We start from the raw sequence: 17,498 nt of genomic DNA on the forward strand, positions 1-17,498 counted from the left end.
GGTCACTGGAGGTTTTTAAGCAGAGGCTGGATGGTCCTCTCTCACAGATGCTTTAGCTGAGATTCCTGCACTGCAGGAAGTTGGACTAGATGACCTTCTGTGTCCCTTCCAGCTCTATAATTGTAACCTCTGGAATCTTCTCCCTCAGGATGCCCACAAGTTTTCAGAGAAGTTATAACCTCTCTCTTCTGCAAGACTTGTGGGAATTTGCTGGCTGTGTGGAATAATTGTCTTCTGTTAACACAATATGCATTCCAGTCTCTCAAGAAAGCCTACTTCGAAAAAGGATTTACCAGGCCCCCCTGCCCACACTAAGATGAGTTAGTAAAGTGTGGCCTAAAGAGACACTTTTTGTAAAGTTCCCCTGCCTATTCACCCATCAGCTTTGTGGGTCAACATCTGACCTTGTTTACCTCCCTGTTACCTGGACTCACTGACATTTGTAAAAAAGAAAACTCATCAAATTCTCTCCATGCATAACTGTGTTTTGCCAACTCCAGAACGTTATGGGTCACAATAAACAAAAAAAAAATATTATGTTCAGTCAGACAATGCAAAGACCTACTAATAATTAGGTTCCCCACCTCCTGACTGAAGGGATGCTTTTTGTGTCTTCAGCAGCTCCATGCCAGGAAGAAGTTTCTTCTCTCATAGCCTATGCAGCCCTCACTGATAGATGATGTCAGCTATAACAGGGAAGGTGTGAGGTCTACACTTCTGGGTCACAGATAAGGGTTGGACCAGCTCCCACAGAGAACACAGAAGCCAGACATCCCAGTATTTATTCTAGAAAAACTATTCACAATGTTGGCATAGATAAGGGTTTTAAAGCACACTGCTAGAAACTAAATTGCTATGTGTCCTGTATTCAGATTTTGTTCAGGTTAAGTACTCTTTTGTTCCAAGTATATTTGCTGCTGGGAGCACACCAGAGAATTATGTATTACTGAAAGATTATGTTGAGTCTGATATAATCTAAGGCAGGAGTCTTCAAACCTTTTCAGCAGGGGGCTGGTTCACTGTCCCTCAGAGCTTCTGGAGGGCCAGACTATATTTTGGGGGGAAAATATGAACAAATTCCTATGCACACTGCACACATTGTATTTGTAGTGCACAAAAAACAATACAATATTTAAAATGAAGAACGATTTTAATCAACATAAACTTATAAGTATTTCAATGGGAAGTATGGACTTGTTTTTGGCTAACAAGATAGTTGATATCCAGTTCCATATTTGTCACTGCTAGTACAGTGGTACCTCGGGATGTGAACATGATCTGTTTCGGAGACCTGTTCGCATCCTGAAGCAAATGCAACCTGCATCCGCGCATGCGCGTGACATCATCTTGACCATCTGTGCATGTGCACGCAGCAAAACCTGGAAGTAACGGACTCTGTTACTCCGCGGAGCGCAACCCGAAAATACTTAACTTGAAGCATATTTATCCCGAGGTATGACTGTAGCAGCAAATGATGGAAGTGTTCATCAGTTAGTCTGGATCTGGTTGGAGATTTCAGATGTGTCATTTGGGAAAATGTCTGTTAACAGACATAGGTGCTGCCAAAGACGGCTGCAAATTTGAGTGCATGGTTCCTGAGATTAAGATATGTCTCAGAGGGGAGAGATGCATAGAAATTAGTGAGGCTGCTTGATTTGAATGCGTCTTTCAGAGAGTCACAATTCTGTAGTTTGGCCAATTCCATTTGGTAAATCGGATCAACAATTTCAATGTCAACAGAAAATGGGTTCCAGAAAAGCTGTATGTCCTGTTCATGGAGATGAAGCTCTTTAAATCTAATCTGAAACTCCTTTTGCAACATTTCTAGTAAATCCACACATGTCTTGTTTGGGAATGCAACTACTGGTTTTTCCACCAACAGGTTTTGAGTTTTGGGGAGATGGCAGAAGTTTTCCTCCTTCACTTGTTTAATGAGGAGGTCTAATTTTGAAAACTTGCTTCTGGAGCACAGGTTGGTTCTCCACCGACAGGTAATGTTCCTGCAACCTGGTCAATAATGAATGGGGATAGTGGGTGTTTTGGAGGGCAGGCAGTTAAGGGAGTCACTGAGACTGCAATCCTAGACACGCTTTCTTGAGAGCAGGTCCTGCCAAACTTACCGTATTTTTCGCTCCATAGGATGCACTTTTTCCCTCTTAAAAACTAAGGGGGAAAGTCTGTGCGTCCTATGGAATGAATGCAGGAGAGAGGCAGGCAGGAAAAGCCCCCAAGAGCCACACACAAGCTTTGCACGGCTCTTGCAGGCTTTTCTCCAGGAAGGAGAAGGGACTGACACAGCCAGTCAGCCCCTTCTCCCTCCTCGTAGAAAAGCCCTTAAAGGGTGCACGGCTCCTGTGGGCTTTGGCGGGAGGTGGGGGAATTGCCAGAGCCACACACAGCCTCTCCAGCCAGGAGAGGCTGCGCAAAGCTAAAGAAGCCAAGGCAGCGAGCACGATCCATCCTGCTCGCTGCCTTGGCTTCCTCTTTAGCCTCCCCCAGCTGGAGAGGCTGCGCGCGGCTAAAGAGGAAGCCAAGGCAGCGAGCGGGATGGATCACGCTCGCTGCCTTGGCTTCTTTGCTCTTTGGGGTTGGGGAGTGAAATAATATTTTTTTTCTCGATTCCCCCCTCTAAAAACTAGGTGTGTCTTGTGGTCTGATGCATCATACAGAGCAAAAAGAACGGCACTTTTGAGTAGGCATGCCTAGGGTTGCCCTGCAAAACTTAAGAGATCCAAACCGTTCCACCAGGCAATAAAATTGTCCCTTTAAAAAAAATGCAAGAAAGGACACATTCTACAAAATTAACCCAGAGATGCATTTTAAAAGGAGACTTTCTACTCAGTTAAGCCACACACCCCCACAACTCTCCCCTCCCTTCTCCACAGCACTGGACGAGCTCCGGTGGCTGCTTACCTGTGTCTTGCGAGCAGCAGGGGCTGGCGGTGGCAGAGGGATGATGAGTGGCATGCAAAAGGGATCCAGAGATGGGCTGGCACCAAAAAAGCCCGAAATGAGCCTGCTTGCAATGTCGGCCGCTCAAGCACTAACGCTGCTGCTGCTGCTGGCACCAACCAAGCCCAGCCCCCTTCCTCTCGGCTCTAGGCAGGGCAGGGAGAAGCCAGGAGGAGGGAGGGAGGAGGCGCCGCCACGATGTGAGAGAGAGGGAAAGAATGTGCTGCTCGCGCTGGCGCAGCCCGAACAAGTGGACCCAATTCCCGGACCATTAAGCGGGCCGGATTTAGAAGGCTGGTGGGCCAGATCTGGCCCGTGGGCCTTAGTTTGAGGACCCCTGATCTAAGGCATTGAGAATGGCTATTGTTGAGTTTTTTACCTTCCCACTTAATGATGGAAACATCAGCTGTTCGATGCAGCTCTTATTTCCGTCTTTACCCTTCCAACCATGCTACACAAGCAAAATTCAGGACATCTCACAGATAGTTGACAAAAGTGTAGGCAGAAGGAGCGGACAAACACTGTCACTGATGTTGCTCTTTAGTCTTAACTACAGTTATACAAAAACTATTCCCTTCATTACCACAAATAATCTGTGAAGAGTTTCAGAAATTCATTCTTTCCCAAACAACCCCTGCACGTTCGGGGTTCTTGTTTCTTGCCCTCACTGTCTGTCTTTCTCTCCCTCCCTCCCTCCCTTCCTCTCTCTCTCTCTCTCTCACACACACACACAGAGAGAGAGAGAGAGAGAGAGAGAGAGAGAGAGAGAGAGAAGCTGTGCAAACTGATATGCACTATAGAAGCTGACTGGGAGACATGTGTTTTAAGTAGTTATGCAAACTGTGGCTAGAAATCTGATTTGAGAGTAATATAGCACTGGCAAGCATCTATAATCAAATGCATATACATTCCTTCCTTCCTTCCTTTTAGATATTGCTTGATTGTAAGAAAGAAGCCTCAAAGTGATCTGCATTCAGCGGTGTATAAAGGGTGGCATATAGATCTAACACAATGAAAATATTGTTTGTGGGATGCTGTCCCCAGTGAGGCTCGCCTGGAGCCTTCACCAGATATCTTTTGGTGCCAGGCAAAAGCACTCCTCTTCTCCCAGGCCTTTAGTTAATTAAACAATCTTTGGCCTTTTAAACTGTGTTGGGTTTTTTTGTTTGTTATTATGTTATGTATTTTTGAGTGTGTGTTTTTTACTGTAAACTGCCCTGTGATCCTTGGATGAAGGGTGGTATAGAAATTTAATAAATAACAATAAAACTTTTATCCATTTAGTTATTTCAATAGTTTGCACACCCAGGCACCAAACCCCGCCCCTCCACACACACCTTGACAAAACAGAACATTCAAAAAGTTTGAGATAACCGTCCACACACATGCAACACTGCTAGCAGAGGGCACAAAATATAATAACTGAGCACTGCTGTAACCCTGGGGGTGTCCACTGAATGCCCGAGGGACTTAGAACGAGAGATGGGAAAGGCTTCATATGTAGTGGAGCAAGATCACACAAACTGGACACACACACACCCATTCGCACCCTGATGGCAGCTGCAGAGTCAGCCTTAGAGAGAAACGGGTGTAATGAGTGTCCAGCTATTGGCACTTAGACCCCTTTCTCAACAAAGCCAAACCCATGGCCACTACTTGATGCTAGACCAGAACCTGAAGCCTGGGCCATTCTGTTTCTTTCTATGTACAGCTCCCACATCTCATTGCCAATTAGAGACACTCTTCCAGCACAAAGATTTCATTAAAGATAATGACTTCCCTCCGATTTACAAAAGCCAGGCCACCTGATAAGTAACTTGACAAAATGTTGTCCCCAGCGGATCCTTGTTTATAATGTTGACATTGATAACATGAAGTAGCAACAGTTAGGGAAACAGATGGACAAGATATTGAAAACTAAATATGCCCTCATACAAACCTGCCCAGATTTTGAGATCTTTGGGGGAGGCCCGTCTCTCAGTCCCACAGGCACCCTCACAGGCACGCCAGGTGCAGACACGGGAGAGCACCACCTCAGGGGCTGCCCCCAAGCAACTTTGGAACTCCCTCCCTGGAGAAGCTATCCAGCCTGGCCTCCTCCCTCCTGGTTGTCTTTCCACCAACAGATTAAGACTTCCTTGTTCAAACAGGCTTTCGGGACCTGGCTTTTAATGAAAGCGCTGGTGCCGTGCTATTCTTATTGTGATTATTGATATGGTTTGATTCTATTACTGTTTCATTGTTTTTTAATTATTGTTTTTTCTATGTTTTTTGTGTGTCTTGTTTTGTCTGTAAACTGTCTTGAGTCCCGTCAGGGAAAAAGGCAGGGTAACAATTAATATATAATGAAAAAATGATGATGATGATGGTGATGATGATGATGATTATGATAGGTGCACTCCTATTGCTTCCAGTAGGAACATAAACACGGCAGAGGCTGGTTCACAGGGGCAAATAGACCACTGTCTGACCAACCTCAGACTGCTTTGAAACAGTCTCCTCCTGCTTGTCTTCTTACTTAAAACCGGTCCAGAGGGTAGCCCTGGATGTCAGCTTCCTTCCTTGTCTGTGAAGAACTCAACAGGGGGCTCATACAGACTTCCGCTTGTCTCACTGCCTTCCCTGAGAAAACCTGATCTTTATCACTGAATCAGAGTACGTGTCAATCAGGTTTTCTGCAGATTGACATTTCCTCTGATTTGTTGCCAAAGAATGGGTTTTCCCAGGGAAAGTGGCAGGGCAAAGAGAAACCCCCCCCCCCAGACCCTTCTTTCCAGGCTTGGGATGAGTGGCAGTGTGGACAAGCCCAGGGAGGAGGATGGGGCCCATAGCAGAATTGATTGCTTTCACCTGCTCTTGGCTCTGGCTCCATCCATTGTCGGCCTTGCTGTTTTCTGCTCTACCAGTCTCAATGTTCACTAGCCATCACTGGTGGGACATGCCTAGGAGTGTGCTGTTAATGTGGCTTTAAATGTTATGCTTCAACAAATACAAAACTTTGTTTGAAAATTGTTTTCGTTAGAGTATTGGTGAATATTTTAAGACATGACTATGCAACAGCATGCAATTTCCTTAGGCTGTCATTTTCAGGGAGGGGGAAATGACCACTGAAAACTGTTAAAATACTAATGATAGCATGTCCAAATAATTGTGCTTGATAACATGCATGTTTGTTTGTTTGTTTGTTTGTTTGATTATTTATTTATACAAGCACTCTATATGTCTCCTAGGGATACACACCGGGGATGGTGGGTGGGGAGTACAACTTTGAAACTGCCCAAGTTGACTGGAAATGTATCAGTTCCTCAAGGTGCTAATTAGTTTTATACAATAATGCCTTTTTAGAAATGATTTTTTTCTGCAGAAAATTTACTGTAAACTTTCTACCTTACATCCCTGCTCACTTTAGAGTAGGCTGCCCACTGCAGCTCTAAATGATTTACTGGCTGGCTTTGCCTCTTTCCAAGCAGTCTGCACTGAGGGAGGGCAGTTCTGCTTCCTTTCCGCATCAAGTGCCATTAAAGTGTTGAGGGTGTACTTGATGCAGAGAAGCAGCAGGATTATCTGCCCTCAGAAAAGAGGCTGCTGCACCACTACATTAATCCCTGTTCTGTGTTCCAGCAAGGGAGCGCACCCAGATCAGTGGCCCTTCACAGAGCCACAAAGCGCAGGCTACTTCAGCCATGCATTATCCTCCCATTCAGGTGTAAAAATGAACTGTGACCAATTTTAATTCAGGGGTGAAAAAAGTTTTCTGAAATTTAGAAACACTGAATGAAACAGATCAAATGTACAATTCCCAAACATGTTTTCACTGACTCTACTTTAATAAATAATTGAAACTCCGGAATCACATCTAGGCAAATGAGGCAAGACTTCTCCCTTGACCTAGAGAGGCTGAATGCATGGCTAAACAGGCTTGGACTGTCTGTCAACAAAAGCGGTCCATTTAAAGCAAATACATCTGTATCAAAATCTCAACTTGGGAAATGACAGAGAAATACAGAACACAGGTTGGAAGTATTTGAAAAACATGTAAGGTTGCAATGTTGTATTTGTTCTGTATTACAAGCACAGTCTTAGTTACAGATAGGTAGCCGTGTTGGTCTGCCATAGTCAAAACAATTTTTTTTTTCTTCCAGTAGCACCTTAAAGACCAACTAAGTTAGTTCTTGGTATGAGCTTTCGTGTGCATGCACACTTCTTCAGAATGTCATGTCAAATTACAACTGACAAAACTACAGAAGAAAGAAAAAGTTCACCATTGTTGTTGTTGTGAGTTGGGAGGAGTATACCTGAGCCCCCTTCTAAATCCTGGATCCAGAAAGGGTTAAAATTTAAGCAAGGATTCAAATTGTTGAAATAGCCAGACAATTGTCTTGGGAATGACCCTCCAAGTATGGGAGATTAAGGTAAGAAGGAAGTGACTCTGTGCCAGACAGCAAATGAGGCCCTCCTCCCTCAGCTCCCTGGTAATTAGAAAGACAAGGACCAGAATTGGTAGTGGAGATTGGTGTGAATTAGAAGCTGGAAGCAAGGCTGCAGGCTGGGCAGCTGGGAGACAGGGCCATGCTTGGTTTCTGCTGGAATTCAAAGCTGTACCTTTGGGAGAAGCAAGACTCTCTTGGGGTGTCCATGCTGTGAACCCCACCAACGTAGGTTCAGGTTGTAAATGTGTGTAAATAAGCCATATATCAGGCAGATATCACATTCTTTAATGCTCCTCATTTCAATCTTGCACCACTATGAGATTGGGGTAGTGTGCAGCATTATAATGCTTCCAGTGTCAAGGATCATGGCAACCCTCTTTCCAAAAGACAGATTAAAGTTGCTTATAGGAGCGGAGGGTTTTTTACTTAGCTTTTTTGCAGGGATAATAAGGGCTGAAGCCTGAAGAGATTTCCAAGGACCAGATGGACTTGTGGTAAATACCCCTGGGTCTGATGGTCCATATCTATGCTCAGAAAGGTAGACTTTCCTCTCCATCACAAAGCCTCAGCCAAACTTCTCACACATTCTTAAAAAGCACAAGAACTCCAACTAGAAGAGGATCTTGTGGCCCGTATTTTCCTACTGATCTGAATGATATTTCTCAAAACACACACAAAGGAAGCCAACACCCACCCACCCTCAAAATTTCAAGCCAAAAAGCTTGCATAAGGCAACTGTCAGGGACAGACACCTCTACCTAGAGGTGTGCACAACAGCTGCTATCAACATGTAAAGGCCCACCTACAATGTTTTTCCAAGGATGTGATTTTACGTTTTGGTAACTTAACCAAAAGACTAAAAAGTAATAGTACACAAACAGTCCTCCTCTGTGAAAAAGAGCTTGTTGGTCATAAAGAAGTATGGTTTCTTTCTGGGGAGGAGAAAGGAGGGCTCAACTGAGACATCATGTTTTTACCATGGTTTGCAGTAATCATAGTTTAGAACACAACCCATGATTTGAGCTTTCAAAAACAAAAAACATAAGCCATGGTTCAGAGTTGATGGTTTGCTTCTCTTTTCTCTTCTCTCAGTTTCCCACATCCATCACTTTTATCTTCATGATACAGCAGTCTCTGGAGGTGGAGCCATGGTCGTAACTATGCTTTATCAATTCAGACATCACACCAAACCATAGTTAAGCTCATTTAAAACCAGTATGGCCACAATGAGCCTAAGTTTATACAACAAAGCAGTGAGGCCTAATAGCCAGTAACCACAAAAGAGGGGAAGGTAAAGAGGAGGGCTATAATGCCAATTGTAAAATAGGGGTGTATGTGAATAACCACACAGAAACAAAACACATTTGAATATCTATTTTAATAACGTAAAGCTAAAATCAATGGGTTGTAGCCAACTAAGATATAGTCAGAGCAGACCTACTGAAAGCAATGGAATGGATGGATTTCAATGGGTCTAGTGATAGCTAGCTAAATGGCTCAGTTGGTAGAGAACAAGATTCCTGCATTGCAAGGGGTTGCACTAGATAACCCTCGTGGTCCCAACTCTACAATTCTGATTCTATACTTCAAGTGTGACTTAATTCAATTCTGTGTCCAGGGCAGCTGTCTACCAGCTCCATCTGGTACGCCGGCTAACACCCAACCTGCCTGCAGACTATCTCACCAAAGTGGAGCATGCTCTGGTTATCTCCTGCATGGACTACTGCAATGGACTCTACGTGGGGCTACCTTTGAAGGTGACCTGGAAACTACAACTAATTCAGAATGTGGCAGCTAGACTGGTGACTAACAGCGGCCGCCGAGACCACATAACACTGGTCATAAAGGATCTTCACTGGCTTCCAGTACATTTCTGAGCACAATTCAGTGTGTTGGTTCTGACCCTAAACCATCTTGGCCCAGTATACCTGAAGGAGCATCTCCACCCCCATTGTTCAGCCCAGACATTGAGATCCAGCTCCAACGTCCTTCTGGCGGTTCCCTCCTTGAGAGATGTGAGATTACAGGGAACCAGGCAGAGGGCCTTCTTGGTAGTGGTGCCCATCCTGAGGAACGCCCTCCCATCAGATGTCAAAGAAATAAACAACTATCTGACTTTTAGAAGACTTCTGAAGGCAGCTGTGTATCAGGAAGCTTTTAATGCTTGTTTTTTTTTACTATGTTTTATATATGCTGTAAGTCACCCAGAGTGGCTGGGAAAACCCGGCCAGATAGACAGGATATAAATAATAAAATTTATTATTATTATTATTATTATTATTATTATTATTATTATTATTTGGATAGAACCAGATATCTAAAAGAATAATACCAAAGTTTTGCAAGTGTCACTCTTCTTCAGGGGATCACTTACAACTATTCTGTTGATTTATAAAAGAATGATAACAGAAAATGCCTAAGATTAAACCAGCCATGTCTATGGTGGGCTAAGTGGAGAGACAAAGACATTACAGATGTAGTAGGGAGATAGAATAGGGTTACCCGACGTCCCCGTTTCCCAGGGACTGTCCCCAGATTTGCGAATAAGTCCCTGGACAAATTCTATCCCCGGCATGTCCCCGGATTTCATCTAATGTCCCTGGGAAACGCAGCTGCGACAGTCTCAGCAGCCCAGAGCAGTTGGCTCTGGCTGGCTTCAGGAGCTGCTTGGAAGTCCCCATACGATGGTGGTGCAGGGGCTCTCAGCTGCAGCTTCCAGGCTTCCTCCACCTTCCCAGACCCCAGCAACTAAGCTGTGAAGGGAGGCTTCATGCTGCCTATCGGAGCAGCCTCCCAACTCCTACTTGTATGCAAGCAGGAACAGGGCCGGGATCTCTCAGCTGTGAAGGGAGGCTTCACGCTGCCTATCAGAGATTGCGTGCAAGCAAGAGGGGGCAGGGATCTCTCAGTTAGGCAATGGGAAGCCTCCCTTCCCAGCTGAGGGATCCCCACCCCCTCCTGCTTGCACGCAGGTAGGAGTGGGATTGGGGCTGCTCCAATGGGAAAGGAGGCATCGCGCTGCCTGAGCCTTGCCGCCGCCGCTCTTGGCCCTCCTTCTTTGCCTTCCATGCCTGACCCACCGCGCACCGTTTCCCCACCACCACCACTACCACCAAAGAACCAACAACTCAGGGGCTGCCCAGGCTCAGGGAGAAAGGAGATAGAAGCCTCGGAGGAAGGGGAAACATGGCGGTTGGGGTCAAGGTGGCAGCCGCCCCTCTGCCACTGCCACCACTGCAGCATCACCGTCCCGAACGTGTAGTATTGATTGATTGATTGATTGATTGATTGATTGTGTCCCCAGATTGATTGAAAAAAATCTGGTAACCTTAAGATAGAAGGCAGCTGTAAGGTCCATCACAGCTTCCCTTTTTATGGTATATTTTGCGGGTGGCATGACAAGAATTAATGAACACACAGGCAAACGGCACCATTTGAGGGACATTTGATGAAAATACTGAACAAAAAAAGGGAAGAAAGTGAAGAGAAGCTATAAACAGAAGCAATAAAAATCAGACTGATGAACATGGGAATAGATCCACAATCAAATATTTACTTTGGACATTATTACTCTCCTGTTATTACATCAGGAAGTATGAAAGAAAGCTTTCCAATGGTAAACACACAGACCTTTCTTCTAAACACAAAAAGCCTCAAGGCAGAATTCTTAAGCTTGTGTGTTGTGGACCACTATTCTGGCCACTAATAAGTTAGCTCATTTTCTGTAGACTCCTGCATTATGATTACTATTTGTAAATCCACTTGAAATGCTTCCAGATTAAAACTCAACACTCTGTCTACACTCTGAGGAAGTTTTGTGAATCCGCAGAGTAACTAAAAAGCTTTTTGCTCCGTGAGATGCTCCTTTCAAAAAGTATCTGAAAGTTGCAATTGGCTGTGAATGGAGCCACATCCTGGGAGTCAGGAGGCCTAGTAAAACAACTACGCTGGCTTCTCTTTTCTTTTTTGTAAGTGTCCGGACCCAACTCAGAGTGAGCTCAAGATATCTGAAGGACATCCTTCTCCCAAAATCTTCCAATGAAGCATCCCCACAGGTTGAGATGGGGATTCTCAGCCATGGGACTCCAAAAGGATGGCTCATCTTTTCCCATGATCAACAGGTTTTGGCCATGCCATAAAAGCCTGTCATTTTTATGAAACCTTTGGGCCATAATTTTTAAAGTCTTGCTAGCTAAATTGTTTTAATTTACTAGGATGCTGCATTGATGACATTGGTTTTTAACAGCAATTTTATTTCATTTTTTATTCTTCTGCTGTGCATTAAGTGTCATTGTTTTTATTTCTTATAACGGTTGTTTTCAGCTTCATTGCCTTTAGTCACCTTTGCCTCTATTGAGGAGAGATTGGGTGTAAATGATTTAAATAAAAGAAAAAGCTGGGTGTGCACATGTCATTCAGACATTTGTCAGTCGTGCTATTATTTGAGATTTGTATTTCACCCAAAGCGCTCAGTAAAAGCCATATCAAAGTAGAGAAATATTATGTATTGCACAACCCACACCACTGCCATGAAATAAATTTTGAACAGAAAGAAGCACATTTCACAAGTAGCACCACTCTCTGGCTCCTGAAGCCCCATTTTGCAAGTTATGGAACCAGTCCCAAGATGTGCTGCCAACTCATTTTCAGGTCAAGGGTTTCAGATTCTGTACCGTTAAGCAATCCCAGTGCATAGAACCAAACAAACCTGGAAACTGCCTATTTACAGCACAGCATCAAATCACGTGATTCTGCTTCAAAGGATCTTTCCGGTACTTTACTTGGCAGACTCTAATGTTTGCATCACTGATGCGATATATTGGCCTCTCTCTAGGCCTCTTAATAAATAGTAGTTATATGCCTTCTCTGTTTTGCTCCATTAATAGAAGCCGGTAATAGCTGCCATGATAAGTCTTGAGTTTCCAGTTGATTTAAATTGCTATGTTGCCACATTAAATTAATTTAAACACTGAATGTTTGGCAAAGGCTATGTGCAGATATTTATGGTTTTATGTTTCCCAGCTGGCAGTTCACCTTTTGTTTCAATAGCCTACCATCTGCACTCACAAGGGCAGGAAGAATACAATCACAGAAAGAAAAAATAATATAGGAAAGCTTCTGCTTCAGGTACTACTCCTGCCCACCTCCCCAATACAAAGTTTCCCACACATTGTTGTTGGCTTAAGTCTGTCCCAAGAGACAAAGGAGTGCACCTCCAGGGGTGAAGTCAAAGCACTGCATTAGCAGCACTTAACATGACCTCCCTGGGACACAAGCTTGGGCAATGTGTCTGGAGGTCCTGGGCTTCCCAGACAACAAGGACCCCCCCCAGCCTTGCAGATGTGGTTCAAAGGAAAGCAGAGCAAGATGTTTGGCACTAGCTTAGCTGTAGCAGTTACCAGGAGGCAGCATACACGGCACCATCTAACCACCTTAGGGACTCCACTCCGGATTGGTGTAGGGTTTGCTCCTGAAGATATCCCGCAAGGCAGCAAAAGCATAGGATGAGAGTTTTTCTTCTCCCAGGTGGGCCACCCCCTACTTCCCTACACAGTACATGTAGAAACCACCTTCTTGACTGTTGGACCCACTACTGATCTCTTCCACTCCATCGGCCGGAGCCTGTCTTTGCATGCAGGGGAGCTCTGAGACCCATCAGCTTCCCTCACCTGGTTTAGTCAGCCACTTGAAGCCATTCCCCGGGGTGCAGGGGGTGTTGGGGGAGGGGTAGTACCTCTGGTGGGGGACATGCCATGCTCATTCTGGGCTAATTTGTCCACCTTTGGTCCCCAACCTACACTCGGCTCTCACCTGTGGCTTCTAGAAGCTTCCCACACAAGACAAATGGCATTTACATGCTTTACACTATGTTCCCAGTACAGTCGTACCTCGGAAGCCGGACAGAATCTGTTCCGGAAGTCCGTTCGACTTCCAAAGCACAGCTTCTGATTGGCTGCAGGAAGAAATTGTTATACTTCAAAAAAACAAACAAACAAACAAACAAACCAAAAAACCCCACCCCTGTACTTATGGAGTCAAACTTCATACCATGCCTTTATCTGATTGTGTCTTGATGTCATTTAGGGAAGATCCATTTTATATCTGATGAAATTATTTTATTGTTATTAGGGATTTTGTATGGATGGGGGTTTGGGGGGGTTGAGTTTGCTGAACTGATTTTACTGTTCTTTCCATCCCCTATACAGTGGTGCCTCACAAGACGAAAAGAATCCGTTCCGCGAGTCTCTTCGTCTAGCGGTTTTTTCGTCTTGCGAAGCAACCCTATTAGCGGCTTAGCGGCTATTAGCGGCTTAGCGGCTTAGCGGCTAAAAGGCTATTAGCGGCTTAGAAAAAGGGGGGGCGAAAAAAATCGCAAGACTCGCAAGACGTTTTCATCTTGCGAAGCAAGCCCATAGGGAAATTCGTCTTGCGAAACGCATCGAAAAATGGAAAACCCTTTCGTCTAGTGGGTTTTTCATCTTGCGAGGCATTCGTCTTGCGGGGCACCACTGTATTCTGATTATATACATTGTGATCTTTTCTGTGAACCACCCTGAGACCTCCGGGTATAGGGTGGTATATAAACTCAACCGATAAGATAAGATAAGATAAGATAAGATAAGATAAGATAAGATGATAAGATAAATAAAATAAAATAAAATAATTGGGCCTTCAAGGCAGTATTCTGTTGTCAACGACAGCCAGCAATGTCCTTCCCTGTTATATATCAATGTGTTATGATAATCAAAGGTGTACTGTTTTTAAATATAGAATAAATTTAATAACCATAACATCAAACCTGGGATAGCTAAGCCATTAGCTCCATTTGGCATGCCGGGTGAGCCCCTGCCTGCCCGCGCACTGTCTCCCCAGAGTGGTACATGCTCTCGTTATTTCCCTGAACTCCTCTCTTTCCAGTTACTTCTGCTGCTCATGGTCTGGGAAAGGCTCCCAAGTCTGGAGGGTGGGATAAGGCATGTGGCAAAGCCATTGCCTGGTGGACAAAAAGTCTCTCTCCCCTCACAGTTCTCCCTCTGGAGCAGCTGTCTTACGGCTTCCAGGGTGGGACAAGGCAAGCAGAAAGTCACTGACTGATGAAAACTTCCTCAGGGTTGTAGCTCTCTCCCCCACCCCGCAATCTACCCAAATAATCTAGCAAAGATCCCAAGCAGAGGTCCTGCTGATTTGTGTTTGACATGTACAGCTAAGGGAAAGGAGGGGCTGGGGGGGCAGACAAGGAGATATTTGTTTTTTAAGGAACCATTGCTTGTGTTGTTCCCAGCACTCCCCATCTCAGCAATATTTGAAATTTGCCAGGTGCCAGTAGCATTTTGCACCTGGCTATCGGCCACTTGTGAGTCTCCACCATCTGGAGGTGCAGCCCTGGGGATCCTTGGATCTAGACTATTTTCACACCAGCAACAAATCCTGTAGAATTTTCCTCTCAGCCACAGCACATAATCACCTAAACCTGCCCTGCAATATGAAGACTAAAAGAATGGTTTGCATTTGCAGGACAACATGTTTTGATGAGTTGTGGGGGATTGGCTGTATACCTGAGTCACCTTCTAATTCCAGGATCCAGCAAAGGGGATTCCAACTAAACATCAGAAAGAATTTTGACAGTGAAACAGTGTCCCACGAGAGGTGGTGGCCTCTCCTCCCTTGGAGGTTTTTAAGCAAAGGTTGGGTGGCCATCTGTCATGGATGCTTTAGTTCAGGGGTATCCAAACTTTTTACAAAGAGGGCCAGATTTGATGAAGTTGACATGCCTCAGGGCCGACCAAAGTTGTTGAGCTTTTTGCTTTTTTTAGGATTTCAACCCAGGAAATAAACTGCAACAGGGGCAGGATTAAATTGACCAATGGACCAGATTAGGCCCCCACGATGGACTTTGGACATACCTGCTTTAGTTGGACTAGACCAGTGGTCCCCAATTAAGGGTCTACGGACCCCTGGGGGTCCGCCGAACATACCCAGGGGCTCCACAGCACCATCCCCTGCCAGGGACTCACTTAGCTTGTTAATTGCCCAGTGAATGCCTTGTGAGAATGTTGCTGGATGGCAAGTGAGCTGAGATTGGGTACAAACCTCTGACACAGTGTCTTCGGGTTCATGTGATTGGAGGGGAGGAGGGAGTACAAACAGCTCACCTGCTTATCATTAAAAAAATGTAAGGGATTCCTTCCCCTTACTCTCTACTTTTTAACTGAAAATAACTTCTAATTGCTTTCAGGTTTGGAGAACTCGCCCGCTGCTTGTAGGGAGGGTTTTCAGTGAATCTTGCCTTATGTGTTTGGGATCCATGTCCCTTCTTGGAAGCCCAACACGGGAAATAGCTAAGCAAACTTCCACTATGATTAGCACAACAGCTCGACCTCTGATGATTTAGTTTAGTGCTTGGACTAGGCGATACTTTCTTTTCAACATCGTGAAATATCAGCAGCTAAATCCTGGTATATCACAATGACTGGAATTTATCTCGGCTGCTTCTTCCTGCCTTAGGGAAGGAAGCAGCAGCTAAGATAATGGCCCGGCTCTACACAGGGAGCGAGTCCCAATGCCTCTCAGGCTCACGTGTGAGCCAAGGAGCATCGGGCCTTTGTTGAAGTGTTCAACTGGGGGGGGGAGGCCTCCTGGCCCCCAGCTGAACGAGCCAGCAGGGCTAGGGGCTCCGTTAACTGCTTGGCTGAGGGAAACGGCAACTGAGGTCGTCGTCCCCCTGCTTGTATGAGAAGGTGGCAGGTCAGGGGCTCCTAAAACTGCTTGGCTGGGGCAAGGGCAGTCACATGCTCCTCAGCCAAGCGCCTCGCCAATACTGATTGTTTCTCCCTCTGCCAGCATGAGGGCAGAGTGGGATGGTGGCTTCACTCAGCGGTATATCAACCACTGCAGCTCCTGAGTCCCGCTGCTACCAGCGCCAGCTGGAAGGAGCCAAGAGCAACATTCTGCCGAGTGAAGCTGCCATCGCAGTCTGCCCCTCATACCAGTCCTGGGCGATGTATCAACACATTACCCAGGCAGATTTAGTGCAAAAGGCAGCCTGCGTGGATGCCGTTTTCTTGTTTTCTGCGGGAAGCTCTGTGGCTACATTTGGGGGTGGAAGGAAACCGATGTCCGGCAGAATCCTAATAAGGTAAAAAGTTCATTGTTCCTATTGGGTAATCAACAAGAATAAAAACCTCACTCCAAATAAGTACTGTATTTAACTAATTACAGTGGTACCTTGGGTTACAGACGCTTCAGATTACACACGCTTCAGGTTACAGACTCTGCTAACCCAGAAATAGTACCTCGGGTTAAGAACTTTGCTTCAGGATGAGAACAGAAATTGCGCAGCAATGGTGCGGCGGCAGCAGGAGGCCCCATTAGCTAAAGTGGTGCTTCAGGTTAAGAACAGTTTCAGGTTAAGAACGGACCTCTGGAACAAATTAAGTTCTTAACCTGAGATACCACTGTAATCTCTTTAAGCCAGGGATGAAACCTGGGCACAGGAGGACTAACTAACTAAACTAACTAAATAACTAAATAAATAAATAAAACCAACATTACAAAATTCCAGCTGTTTTCTACTCAGTCTTCACCAGTACTTTATCAAGCCCTGACCAAGTCTTCACCTATGTCTTGAAGGCGCAAGACCCCTCAGTTAGAAGAACCGTACGCTGCAAAGTTTTGCTAAGATGTACCATCTCAGATTACGAGTAAGGAATTCTCTCTCCTATAAAAAGCCTTCTGCATATAGAATGCTTGCAAGTTAGGGACACAATTGCTTTTTTAATATTCAGTTGTAGTGGAGCAATGGAGAGAAGTCTGGGGACAGGCAATGTGTGGCAATATCACAATTTTTATGGTCTGTTTTTAGTATATCTAAAATCCTTTGCTTATTAAGGGCTACCCCACATTTTCTTCAAAAAATTGCTTTGCACAGGTAACTACTATAGAGCGACCAAAATTTTCAAAAGGAGGGGGCTCTGTGGCTTAGCTTTTGAAAATAGGGGGTCCTCAGTAATTTGCTAATTGTGAACCACTAAATTCGATGATCCTTGGGGTCCCTTCTAACTCTACATTCTATGATTCTATGAAATAAATGTCATTTTTATCCAGAATCAGCCCAAA

At 45.0% G+C, this 17,498-nt stretch overlaps 1 protein-coding gene and 1 long non-coding RNA gene across 4 annotated transcripts in view; both read right to left on the bottom strand.

Annotated features, from left to right (window-relative positions):
• Positions 1 to 17,498, bottom strand: part of ETV6 (ETS variant transcription factor 6) — a 140,995-nt gene that overhangs the window by 110,211 nt on the left and 13,286 nt on the right. Inside the window, exon 1 of one of the 3 annotated variants that reach the window (XM_083738853.1) lies at positions 14,182 to 14,431. The exons of the other annotated variants lie outside the window; for them this stretch is intronic. The gene's annotated coding sequence lies outside the window, so the exon portion shown is untranslated. Of the gene's footprint in view, positions 1 to 14,181; positions 14,432 to 17,498 lie in introns of those variants that run through there. 3 annotated transcript variants of the gene reach the window in all.
• LOC310844685 lies at positions 11,340 to 16,070 on the bottom strand. Its single transcript, XR_014564250.1, has 2 exons — positions 13,890 to 16,070; positions 11,340 to 13,580 (listed from the first exon to the last, which is right to left on the bottom strand). It is a non-coding gene; the product is annotated as an uncharacterized lncRNA (long non-coding RNA).

Source organism: Podarcis gaigeae, assembly GCF_964106915.1.
Source record: "Podarcis gaigeae genome assembly, chromosome: 5".
NCBI lineage: Eukaryota > Metazoa > Chordata > Lepidosauria > Squamata > Lacertidae > Podarcis > Podarcis gaigeae.